At 54.0% G+C, this 13,010-nt stretch overlaps 1 protein-coding gene across 4 annotated transcripts in view; it reads left to right on the plus strand.

Annotated features, from left to right (window-relative positions):
- GRM4 (glutamate receptor, metabotropic 4) overlaps positions 1-13,010 on the plus strand; it is a 135,059-nt gene that overhangs the window by 36,035 nt on the left and 86,014 nt on the right. Inside the window, exon 1 of one of the 4 annotated variants that reach the window (XM_011945438.1) lies at positions 9,369-9,465. The exons of the other annotated variants lie outside the window; for them this stretch is intronic. The gene's annotated coding sequence lies outside the window, so the exon portion shown is untranslated. Of the gene's footprint in view, positions 1-9,368; positions 9,466-13,010 lie in introns of those variants that run through there. 4 annotated transcript variants of the gene reach the window in all.

Raw genomic sequence — 13,010 nt, forward strand, 5'->3', positions numbered from 1 at the left:
GGCTTCCTCAACCCCACAGATGCAAAATCTTTGGGCATTCTTTTAAGTTACGGTATTACTGTTTGAATGTATCATACATTCCCATGGTTCAGTCTTCAAGGTACCAAGAGACACGCCCCCACCCCAGCCTGGCCCTGGAGGCAGCCATTATTCCCTGTGCACCCTTCCAAAGAACCTCAGGCCTGCACACGGGCTGGGCTGCGTGTTGCATGCTTGCAGAGGCTGGGTTCTTTGGAGATCCTCACCACCCCGACCTAGGGTAGGAAGGGGATTAAATGCATATATATGGCCCTGCATTCTGCTGCCTTTATGCCCCCGAAGCTGCAGTGCCTGCTGGGTGACCTTGCAGCATTCCCAGGGACACACTTCGTCAGTGTGTAAGAACCTTTTTCTTTGTGTGGCTGCGTAGTGCCCCTGCTTCTGGTCTCCACGTAATGGACATTAGGTGGTTTCCAGTCTAGGCTCCCACAGAGCTGCTGTGGAAGTCTTTGCATGGGCGACTTTGCACGTCTCTGCAGGACAGACTCCTCCCCACAGAGGGCTGGATCAAAGGGCAGGTGTGTTTGCAATTTCCCTCGACGTGGCCACCTTGCCCTCCTGCCAGAGAGGGGCAGGACTGGTCCAGTGGTGCCCTGTGGCTGGGCCTCCATCTCTGCAGGACATGCCCAGAGGGAGGCCCTGTGGCCGATCCCGACCTGGCCTCATGTAGCAGGTCAGGGACTTCGTCACCTCTTTCTCTCTCCCTCCCTTCCTCCCTCCCTCCCTTCCTTCCTTCCTTCCCTCCCTCCCTCCCTCTTCCTTTCTAAAGAACTTTTCTTACCTTTTTCTTTTTGACAGAGTCTCGCTCTGTTACCTAGGCTGGAGTGCAGTGGTGCGATCTCAGCTTACTGCAACCTTCTTCGCCTCCTGGTTTCAAGCAAGAAGGTTTCCTGCCTCAGCCTCCTGAGTAGCTGGGATTACAGGCGCCTGCCACCATGCCTGGCTAATTTTTGTATTTTTAGTAGAGACCAGGTTTCGCCATGTTGCCCAGGCTGGTGTTGAACTCCTGACCTCAGGTGATCCACCAGCCTTGGCCTCCTAAAGTACTGGGATTACAGGCATGAGCCACCATGCCTGGCCTCATCACCTGTTTCTTTTGTGAATCTCCACAGAATCTAGAGGGATGAATCACACATTTTTATTTGTTTTAACAGAGAGGTGTCAATATAGGAAAACAAATCTCAGTTCCTAAAAGAAGCGAGGCAGAGAACCTGTTGGAAGTTAGCAGGAAGTACCTGATTCAACCATGACCATGTTAATCTTCATGAGAGATTAAGTTAGTGGGTTTGGTTCCAGTTTGTACAGTTGTATTCATTAGGTAAATGTTTACTGAAGATTGCGACAGGCCCTCAATTTTGCTGTTGAACCAGGAGGTGGGTTTGCTTTTGTTTGCTTTCCAGTTCAATTAAAAAATGCATATTTTATGTGCATCTTGGGAATTAGCATGTGAGGATGGCCCACGGTTTTCAGGACTTTCAGATGCCTGCTGTAGGTGGCTTCTGGGCATTTCGTAGAAACTGCAATGGGACAGAGGGCCTGGTGGAGAACGGTAATAGGGAATTCAGGGATAAATCCCAATAGTTCACAATTTACAGCTTTCACAGTCACTTCTTGATCATTCCACACAAGAATCCTACAACGCGGTCAGGACGGCTTTTTTACAGATGAGGAAACTGAGGCCCAGAGAAGTTAATGTGTGGGGGGCCACCTCAGCCAGTTAGAATCAGAGCCGGGCTTCGAATCAGGGTCCCAGGCCCCTAGCACAGTGCTCTGCCCCTGCACGCACCTGAAAGTCATGAGTGTGTCCTCCTAGTCCAGCAGCTCTTAGTGCAGGAGCCTATGGGTGCTTTGCAGGCTGGAATCAGGTCAGCCCTTGCTCTATCCCATTAAGCACGGAACAGGCAGCCATGGGTCCCTGTGTGAGTGTGGCTTGATGTCCCTTAGGCCCTTTCTGTTGTGCTGGTTATAAAAGCCAGCATGTTTGTCGCAGGTTTGGAAGAAAACAGAAAACCTTGAAGAAGCAAATTGAAATTGCTCACTCATTCTGCTATCCAGGGTGACAGCCTTGATACGTGTGTGTATTTCCTTCTAGCCTTTCTTCTGTGTAATTTACCAAATTGAGATCACAACATCTATATTGTTCTATAGCCAGCTTTTGTCCACTAGACTACAGTGGTGAGCATTTTCCAATATCCTTGATTAGTCTTTGAAGCCTGGCATTCATTCAATGGCTAGGTCATCACCCATGGGGGGCCCTCGTATCTTTCATGTACCACGTCTCGCTGGTGGCTGGATGTGAGGTCTTGGGGCTGCTTCCCTGGCTGCATCTGTGCATTTCCAGTGGCCTCTCTCTCCATGAGGAGATGCGATGGTGCTGCCTTGGGTGCTGGGTGGTGAGGAGCAGGAGGTGGGAAGCCCTACCTAATTGGAGTGGTTATCCTGGGAAAGACAGGTGCTCAGGTGAGCTCCCCGTGGGGGCGGGTGAGGAGGTGGATGTGGCAGGTGTATTGTAGGAGGTAGCCAGGTGTTCCAGGTTATACTTGGGGTGCTGGATGAACTGCAGGCATGGGAGCCAGGGACCGTGGCTTCACTTCATGCGTGCTCAGGATGAAAGCCCCCTAAACCCCAGAAATTCAACTCAGGGATTTAAATCCAGTGTGGCAGCTGAGGGAGTGGGTGGGCAGGGAGCCAGGCTGGCAGGGAGGGATGACCTCACAAGTATCCTTCACTATGGACAGGTGGGGTTCATGGCAGGGGGGCCTGGTAGAAGGAGGCAGATACCCATGAGGCTCCCAGGTTAGCATAGCCTTGGAAGCCCTTTTGGACTGGCCCAGCCTGTCTCGCCCACCTCATCTTCATTCCCTCCCTCTGGCCCTGCCATTTTCAGTTCCATTTCTCCCTAGACCAGTCTCTAAATCCCCCCAGCTTCCCATCTGCTGGGCCTCTGCTTCTGAGGGTCCACCTGCCCCGAAGAATGCTCTGTCTGCCTTTTCATTCCTTTACATTTTTCTTTAAAATGGAGGTACAACTTATACACTGTAAGATACACAAATTTCAGGTGCATGACTCGTTGAACTTTTATAAATGCATGTGCCCGTATCAGACAGAGAACATTCTCAGTGCCCCAGAAAGCTCCCTTGAGCCCCTCCTAGTTAATATCCTCTCCTCCCCAAGGATAATCAATAGCCTGATTTCTAACTGTGTACTGGTGTCGCCTGGTTTTGAGCCTCATGTAAAGAGAATCGTGCAGCGAGGTTTTTCTGTCCGCTTCTTTTGCTCACATTGTCTGTGAGAACCCCCTGGAGTTGGGTCTATTGGTGGTTTGCTCGCTGCTATTGCCCTGTACTCTTTCATTGTATCATTGTTTGGGTAATTCATAATTTATTTACCCTTTCTGCTGCCACTGGACATTTGGGCTGAATCCAGTGTTTGGCTATTATGAATAGAGCCACTCTGAACATTTGTGTCCTTTAGTGGATGTAAACGCTCGTTTCTCATATACATATTTTAAGTGGAATTGTTGGCTCGTAGGTTGCATGAATGATTAGCTTTAGGAGGTACTGCCAATCATTTTCCCAAAGAGACTGTACCTTCTTGCCACCTTTCTTTGCTTTGGTAATCCCACATTTGTTCTGAGGCCCATCTCCAATGACCCCTCTTCTGCTATGCTGAAGAGAATAACCCTGGTTACTGGGGTGTCAGCTTTACGAGGCAAGGTCGTGTCTCTCTTCTTCCCTGCTGTGGTCTCCCATGCCTGGAACATAGTAGATGCTTAATAAAATGAATGGTTGGATTTATGTGTCTGGCGTGTGCTAGGTGTTTTCACAGGTTATCTTGTGCGAGTCACTGGCTAGGAAGTCAGTATCACTGGCCCCATTTTACAGGAGAGGAGACTGAGGCTTGCTCAGAAAGCAGTGGAGGCCTGCGGCGCTGCCTGTCCCTGAAGCCGTTGCTCATTCTGCAGTTCTAGGCAGCATGTGTTTAGAATTTCTTGCTCTTTTTCAGCTCGCCCACTTTGATTTCACTCGGCCTCATATTCTAGTCCGGGGGTTGTTGAATTAAATCTCGTGGGTGACCCAGTTAGTTTGTGACCCAGCCAGCTCCTGAAGGATCCGTCAGCTCTTTCTTCATTCTAAGCCTGTGCCCCAGAATCAGGGATTTCCAGGTTGGACAAGGGTGGTGAGGCCGCAGAAAACCCACTTGTATATAACTAAAGCCCTCTTCTGGTGCGGCCAACATTGGTACCTCATTTTTACCTTTTCAAAGTCCCTTTCCACTGACTGACCGTCCGCGGAGGTCACAGTCTGGCCACTTCATTTGCATTCTCTGAGTGATAACAAATGGAGCCCAGGGAGGTGTGATGTGTCCGCAGTTCCTCCTGGAGCCTGAAGAACTAGGGTGAGAACCTGGAATTCCTCCTCCAGCCTCGCGCTGTACAGTTATTTAGGGAGGGCTGGGAGCAGGCAAAGGATTGGAGTTAGGCCCAAAACCCAGCAAGGCTTGTCCCAGGGCCCCTTTGGGAAGCTAGAAAGGCTCTTTCAGAGCATCGATTTACTAAATGGTCTTTTAGAGGCCTGAAAGGTTTGCTGAGTGTCTCGGGGCAGAACCCTGGAGGCTGCTGTCCAAGGTGCTGAACCAGGGCCTCGTGGCTGGGAGCGGGGGAAGGGGCAGCAATTCCCAGAGGATGTGCTCCTGCCAGTTTTGGTGGGAGCTGGGCATGTGGCCGGGCAGACGGTGCGGGTGCCGTGATATTTTAATTGAAGCCTGGAGACAAGGTTGCTCTCTCTACTGCGCTAACAATGTAGGGAATAAATAATTCAGCAGTGGCTGTGTTGTGCCTGCTGTCCTCACCCACGGGGGTGGCCACACACATGCACACACACACACACACACACGCACACATGCAAGCTGTGGAGTGGGCCAGGAGCTGCTGTTCTGGCTGGTGGCTGGCCCAGAGGCAGCACACTGCCATTTAGGCAGGGCCCTGACCGCCTCTCAACCCTGATGAATGGTGACTCTCTTTGCACCCAGGCAACCCCTGAGGAGAGGTTAGCAGAATCTGGGGACAACTGCTCCTGGGTGCAGTGATTAGTGGCACTTAAAGGTCCGTTTGTCCTCAAACCAGTCTGAGATGCTGGCGACCTGGAGGAAAGGCCCCTCTTAATGGACATGCTCCCTGGGCTGTGTTTTGAATGGATTCCATTTGATTCAGCAAACATGTATGGAGCTCCAAATTTGTGCAAGATACTAGAGCAGGTGGTGGGGATGGGCAGGATTGCCAAGTGAATAAATCTGGGTCCTTCCTGGATGGGGAGGTGTGACGGGCATGTGATTTGCCACAGCTCGAATTGGGGTGTGGGAGGGCTGTGAGGGGTACAAGCGAGGGTCTAGGGGCTGGGAGGAGGACAAGGGCAGTTCTGACAAGGTGTGCATGGGACAGCTCTTGTCAGAGGTGGAGCCAGGCAGTGTCCTCAGGGCAGAGGGTGGGCACAGGTGGGACCTTGGGCTTGTCTGTGACAGAGATGTGGCATGTGGGAGGGTTGGGCAGGGGGTAAGTGGAGAGGGGCTGGGGGACATCGGGGGGCTTAGGTCAAGAAGGTGGACTTGATCCTGCAGGATGGTGCCTGCCTGGATTTGGGAGTTAGAAGTATTCCTTTGGGTGTGGACTGGAGGGTTGGTTACAGGGCAAGGCCTGAAGCTGAGAGAGTGATGAGGAGATGGATGGAGCAGTTCAGCCTGGAGATGATGGTGGCCTGGATGATGGCCTTGTGCATGGTGACATCCATTGGTTCATATATCCACCAAATAGTTGGTGAGCATCTTTTAGGAGCAGATGTTGGGTTGGGCTGAGAATGCGGCAGAGTGAGTCAAATGCATACCATCCTTGCCCACACAGAGCTGACCTTCTGGACAGGGGAGAAAGACAGGAGACATGGTGTAATCATTTACATGAGTGGGGACAGGTGCTGTGGAGGGGACCTGCCCAGGGCCAGGGGCTAGAGAGTGGTGAAGGAGGGGAAGGGTTCTTGTACACAAGGCAGTCAAGGAAGACCTGGGTAGGGGACTTTGGAACACAGACCCAGGTGAGTGAGGAAGGCAGCCCGGTGGCTGGGTGGTGTTTTGGGTGGCAGGCACAGCCAATGCAAAGGCCTTGAAGCAGGAATGTTTTTGGCCTATCTGAGGAGCAAGGGGGTTGCTCAGAGGGGAGGGGAAGCTGTGGCAGGGCTGGGTCAGCAGGGCCTGTGGGCTCTGAGACAGAGGAGGACTTTTACTCCAGGTGCAGTAGATAGTCTTGGAGGGTTTTAAGCAGAATGACACAATTAGACTTATGTTTTAAAAAGTGCTCTCTGGCTGCCATGTGAGGACCAGATTTGTAGCACTTTTAGAGCCTTCAGCTGCACCCTGCTCCCTCGCTTCTCCTTCCTCCCTTCTCCCGTCACTCCTCCCCGAGGGTCATCAGCCTCAGTCCTGCTCCACAGAAAGCCCCCGAGGAGGCTTTCAGAGGGCTGGGCAGTTCTGCAGAGCCCCATCCTCCCTCCAAGTCCCAACCCAGTCCTCAAACCTCAGCCCAAGCTGGGACCTCCAGTTACTGCTAGAAAAACCCTGCCCAAGAACCTGCGTCTGTTTTCCTTATAAAGTGGGCATTTCGACAAATATCTCCCTACCTGGGTCGACGTTAGGTTTAAATGGGGGAACATGGCCAGGCGCGGTGGCTCAGGCCTGTAATCCCGAGGTGGGAGAATCACTTGAGCCCAGGAGTTCAAGAGCAGTCTGGGCAACGTAGTGAGACCCCATCTCTGCAAAAAAATTTAAAAATTAGCCAGGCGTGGTGGTGAGCACCTGTGGTCCCAGCTTATCAGGAGGCTGAGGTGGAAGGATCGCTTGAACTCAGACATTTGAGGCTGTAGTGAGCTGTCATTTCACTGTTGCACTCCAGCCTGGGCAACATCTCTAAAATAGAAATAAATGAAAATAACGGAAGGAAGAGAGAGAGGGAAGGGAAGGAAAGGAGGAAGGAAGGAAGGGAAGGAAGAAAGGGAAGGGAGGGAGGAAGGAAGGAAAACAGAGAATGTATGTAAAAGCTGTAAATGGAAGGCCATTATTATTGCAATTTTCAAAGCCAGAGGGAATGACCAAAGGGAATGGTTAAGGACAGACCCTGAGAGCAGTTGTTTAGCAACCTGTGACTCCAAAAGAGTGTCCTGGTGAAAACATAAATGAATTCAAAGCTGCAGGGAAGAGAAGTTTGGGGAAGCAGATGCCTAGCGAACTGACAGAGGAAGTTAGGGGTATGGGAGCATCCCTGGCCGAGAGGTGCGGTGAGGGCATCTGTGTCAGTCCCATTCTTGGTGTTTCATGCCCTGGGCCCCAGGCAAAGGAGGGAGCTAGGCAGGGGATGGGGTGGGGGGCTGAGTCCTGTTTTCACTACAGGTGTTTCCTGAGCCTCTCCTGCCACCTCCAACCCCTTCCCACCAAGAAGCTGGGGCCAGGATAGTTTCCAGCTGGAACCTGCCATGGGCACTAAAGTGTCCTCATTTTGGGGGAAGCTCACACTCCCCACCTTCCACACTCAGGCCCTTCTGTCCCCCACAGAGAAACCGGTGAGTCCCCCCAGCTGCATCAGATAAGACCCAACAACGGGGACCTCCCTCTCTCCCACCTCAGGAGGGTGGTTGGGTTAACTGCCTTTCATATTTTTGGCAGAGAGCTGTCAGTGAGACCCAAACAGGGAATGCACTAATTGAGGGGCTCCTTCTGGGAAACCCCTCTGATTGGCGTCCAGGAATCATGGGTCTGCCATGGCCGCCAGCCCGGCATGGCTTATAGAGCTGTAAGCAGGGAGATGCTGCCTCCCTGGGGCGGGGGAGAGGAAGAAAAGAAAGGGCCTGTTTAATTTAATTCCGTGTTTTATCGCTCGTTGGATAAATAACCTTCATTAAGATGGAAGGTGGGGGGATGGACAGGGAGAAGTTTGATTAATTTCAAGCTGGTTTCTCATTTGTTAATTTTCTCCCAGTTCAGCAGGATTATTAAAACAAATTACAGGCACTGCTCTCTCCTCCCTGGGCTGAAGCAGGGCTCTCAGGAGTGGTCATGTCCCCCCTTCCACTACGTTTGTTTGGGTGCAACTTGGGGTGAGTGAGGAGGCCTCCCCATTTCAGAATCTCCGGGCGAGGCTCCTTTGCTTATTGAGAAACCTCAATAAGATCTGGACAATCAGGAAGTGGAACAGGTGGGGGTGCGCCTGGTCTGGGCACCCTCCCCCAGGCAGTGCCAATTCCTGGGCAGGCTGGTGACTGAGGAGAGAGGCAGTGCTGCCAACTCCAGCCCATGGTGCCCCGGGGGGCAGCCTCTGGGCATCCCCAAGCTGGTGCCAGTGCCCAGCGACCTTAATCTTCCTCCATCCCCACTGCCACCTGGCCGCTGCCCATGTTGACCCCCACCCAGCACATCAGCTCTCGCCCACCTGCAGCTCTGCCCCTGCCAGGCTGGTTCTCCCACAGGCGGGATCCAGCCCTGCAGAAAGCTGTCCCCTGCTGGGGTGTTGATGGGGGACAGCACTTTCCTGCCTACCGTGGGCAGTTAAGAGTTCCAGCTGCTTGATGGGCAGCGGGGCAGGATGGCAGGATCTGGGGTGGGTTATGAACACTCTCGTGCTCCCCAAAATGCACAGCATTTCCTTAATGCTGCCTTCACCAGTGCTGACTCTATATGTGTGTTTGTGTGTGTGTTTGCACAGTTGGTTGTACTTACCACCAAGAGCCCTGTGTGAGTCCAAGAGTGGCTCCTCATACATGTGTGGGCACACCTGCCTGAGCCGCTGCTCCTGAATGTGTGTGGGGTGGGGGTGTGTAGGGATGCTCAGTGCACCTGTGTGCCTGAGTGACCTTGCCTGTCTCAGAGCATGCCTCCACCGGCTCCTGGAAGGGCTGGATCCTGGCGTGTGTGTGTGTGTGTGTGTGTGTGTGTGTATGTGTGGTCTGTGTATGTCTCCTCCTCCCTGGCCCCTGCTGCTGTCAGCTGATACCCAGATGCATGAGACGGATTGTCTAGAGCTGCCACCAGCCTTGGGGAGACTGAGGGTGCCCATGGGGAGCCCTGTCTCTGCTTGGCTCCTTGCAGTCTGTGGGGCACAGGGTTCCCCTGGAGAGAGGCTGTCCCTTGTGGGCTCTGACTGTCACTCCCAACCTGCCCTGTGGGGAACTTCCTGCTGTCTCCTCACCTCCAGGCCTGAGCTGGAGGAAGGCTGGGCAGAGGAGAGCTGCCAGGCAAGACAGATGGCCTGCAGCCTGGGCCAGGGAGGGGCACCACTTTGATCTCTGATGCCTTGGGGACTCACGGGCTGCAGGTGCTACCAGCCCAGCACCCAGGCATGGCGGGGAGGCTGAGGCAGACACATGCTCCAGGAGAGATGTGTCATGTAAGGTGGGGCTGAGAAGGGGTATGGTAAGGGGGCAGGGAGCAGGGCTGCTGTGGCTGAGATGTTCAGCAACAACCTCTCTGATAATGTGACGTTCGATTAGAGATGTGAATGGTGTGAAGGAGGACATTCTGTGGAAAAGCCCAGTTGGCAGAGGGCACTGCACACGCAAACACTGTGAGGCTGGCCATGCTTAGGGTGCTTGGGGATTGTCATAGGAGGCCAGTGTGGCCAGGTTGGTGGGGGAGTGGGGCTGGAAGAGCAGAGGTAAGTGAGGCCGTGGAGCCGACGCAGGGCCAAGGCTTTCCTTCAATGTGGGAGGGCTTGGGACAACAAGTGGGTTTTTTTTTTGGTGGTTGTTTTTGAGATAGGGTCTTGCTCTTTCACCCAGGCTGGAGTGCAGTGGTGCAGTCATGGCTCACTGTGGCCCCAACCTCCTGAGCTCAAGCGATCCTCCTACCTCAGCTTCCTGAGTAGCTGGAGCTATAGTTGTTCTCTACCATGCCTGGCTAATTTTAAATTTTTTGTGGAGACAGTCTTGCTGTATTGCCCAGGTTGGTCTTGAACTCCTGGGCTCAAGCAATCTGCCCGCTTCAGCCTCCCAAGGGACACCATGGTTTAAGTGACGGTTGTGCCTGAACATGTGACCCACTGTGTCCCACATGTGTCCGTGTACACATGTGTGGACCTAGACCACCAAGGGAAGGGGAGCAGGCTGCTGGGGAGGTGTACATGGAACAGAAAGTCAAAGGGCCTTGGCGGTCCTTCCAGCTGAGGGCACAGGCAGGGTCTCCATGGCTCCAGAGAACTCGGAACCACATGAAAGTGACAGGGAGGCAGACTTCAGCTCAGTATCCTGAAAGCCTGGCAGCCGCAGGTGCTGGAATTGACTACTGTGTAGAGTGGTGAGCTGCCTGTTGCAGGAGACAGGCGAGCAGAAGCCAGAGGCCCCAGTCAAGGACACCATAGGGGGTAGTCCTGCCCTCCACAGCTAAGAGTCTATGGTTAAAGGCCCCCCTCCAGGAGACATGGGTGGGTTTGAACAGAAATTCGCTTTTGAGACTGGGCAGCAGGCATTGTGGAGGTCTTGGAGGACTGGGCAGGGCTTTGGACCCCTCTTTGAATGTACTCTGTAGATGCCCACTGTCTGCTGGTGCCCGGGAGGCCTGGCTGTGCCTGCTGACTGGGGTGGCAGGCCTCTCTGCAGGCTGTGCTCCAGAGGCAGCCCCTGCAGGGACCCAGTGAGGCCTGGGTTGGTGGTGGCAGAGCTTTGCCAACCTTCTGCCTTTTATGAAGATTCTGGGGCAGGGGCCTGAGTGGGTGGGACAGGGTGGGAAGGGCTAAGATCAATGTGGGGTTGGCATTAGTGGGCCTGGGCTTCAATCAGCTGCTGGCAGCTGAGGACAGCAACATCTCTCTAGTCCCCAGGTCATCACCCTGAGTGGCAGGTAATAATTCCTACTGGGAAGGGCTGCTATAGGGGTGGCATGAAGGGAGATGATGGTGGAAAGCACTATCACAGGTGGGTCCCTGAAGCAGACCTGAGTGAGGGTTGCAGGCGCTCTACCTGAGAGGGGACCTCGAGGTGCACCGGTACAGGAGGGGAGGTGAGAGGGAGGGATGGGGGGCTGGTGCCAGTGCCTTCGTGAGCAGAAGACCTTGGTGGGCAGCCAGGAGATGGCAGAAGCAGATCCTCAATACAGGGCAGGGGCTGCCCTGTTCTCTGCCACATCCCAGCACCTGGCACACTGTGGGCACTGAACTGGACATTGGTAGGTCTCTGCAGGCGTGGAGGGCAGTAGAAGGGCTATGGGAGAGGCCCAGCCCAAATCAGGTCTGCCATCCTTCCAGAGAAGCTGGGAGGTTGGATTTCTGGGCTGAGGATCATCGGAGGCAGCCATGACAGAGCTAGAGGGTCTCAGGTGATTCCATCTAATTCTTATTTCTCTGTGGAGGCAGCATAGTGTGATGGCAGACAGAGCCCGGCTGTGAGGGTTCAAGCCCCGGGTCAGCCACTTACCAGCTGAGTATCTCTGGGCAAGTCCCCTCGGCAGTGCACTGGGCTAGACACTAGCAGCTCTGTCTGCAACAGGTTTCTGGTGAGGCCTAAATAAATTAATGCATAAGCAGTGTTAAGAGCAAAGCTTGACACATCATAAGTGCTTGAGAGCTGTTAACTCTTATTATAGTGGCTGTTAGGATTATTCGATGAGAAACCTGGGGCACAGGAAGGAGGACCGTCTGCTTTGAGGTCATGCGGTGAGTTAGAATTCAGGTCTTCCCATTGTGGCAAGCTCACGGAGCTGCGGAGTGTGGCAATGGCAGAGGTGGGGCAGGGTGGCCTTCTCCTGCTCTGGGCTGGGTCCCTGCCCGTCCTCGCCCTGCCTGTGCCGCAGAGGTAGCTAGAGAACCCACAGCACCCCTGTTTTCTTGAAAGAATGGGTTTGGCCCAGAGGGGAACCATGCAGCTGGCCTTGGAGAACTTGTTAGCCTTGTCTCCTGGCTCCAGGCCCTTGTGTTTTTGGTGTGCTCAGTGTCTAGGCAAGGGCTTGTCAGCTGTTTGTCACAAGGGGGAGACACCCAGGAGCCAGAGGGCTTGCGGGAGGGTCATGTTTCTCTCCATCTCCATAGACACCCCGGTCCAGGCTGCTGTCTCCTCTCACCTGGACCACTGCAACGGCCTCCCGCTGGTATCCAGGGCCCAGCCTGCCCATCATGCTATGTCTCCCATCCTCTGTTTTGGCCTCTCAGTTTCTTGAACCTGCCATGGGCCCTTGGCCACAGGGCCTTTGTACCTGCTGCACCTTATGTCTGGGATGTGCTTCCCTCCCCTCTTCACCTGGATTTTGCCTACCTATCTTCCAGATGTCAGCCAAATGCCGCCTCCTCAGGGAAGCCCTCCATTGCTACACTGACCAGATCCAGGACCTTGTTCCAGGCCCTCATCCCCACCGCCTCTCGGACATCACGATTTTGTGTGTGTTGGTGTGTGGGTCTGGTGAGAGGCCAGCTCTCCTGCTGGACTCAGTTTCACGAGCTCACAGCTTTGCTTTTGCTTACTGTGGCCTCCTGGTGCTTGCCGTGGTGCCAGGCGCATAGAGGTGCTCAGGAGGTATATTCTGAATGTGTCCATCATGGGGTGGAGCCATATTGCCTCCCCCGTTGCCAGGTGCTAGAGGGAGTGGAAGGTTACCACAAGTACCTGTATGTGGGCCCCTTCCTGCGGGCACCACCAGAGATCATGTCAGAGCCAGGGGCTGCCAGTGTCCAAGGACAGCCGTGGGAGGCAGCCAGGAGTCGGGCAAAGATCCTTTGGGATCCTTCTCACCCCTGGCTTCGGAGATACCCCCTACAGGCTGAGTGCTCAGCAGCCAGCTCTGCCCCAGAGCCATTGAGGCCGTGCTGGGCGGAGGGAGGGGCTAGCCTCCAGCTGCCTGTGGTCTTGGCTGAATTGTTGGCTGCTTGGCCCATCCATTCCTCAGCTGCCTTATCCACACCAGACCAGGAGTTTCCAAATTCTCTTTGGAAGCAGAAAATTTCCCCCAGCAGA

The sequence above is a fragment of the Colobus angolensis genome, unplaced genomic scaffold (assembly GCF_000951035.1).
Source record: "Colobus angolensis palliatus isolate OR3802 unplaced genomic scaffold, Cang.pa_1.0 Scaffold24, whole genome shotgun sequence".
NCBI lineage: Eukaryota > Metazoa > Chordata > Mammalia > Primates > Cercopithecidae > Colobus > Colobus angolensis.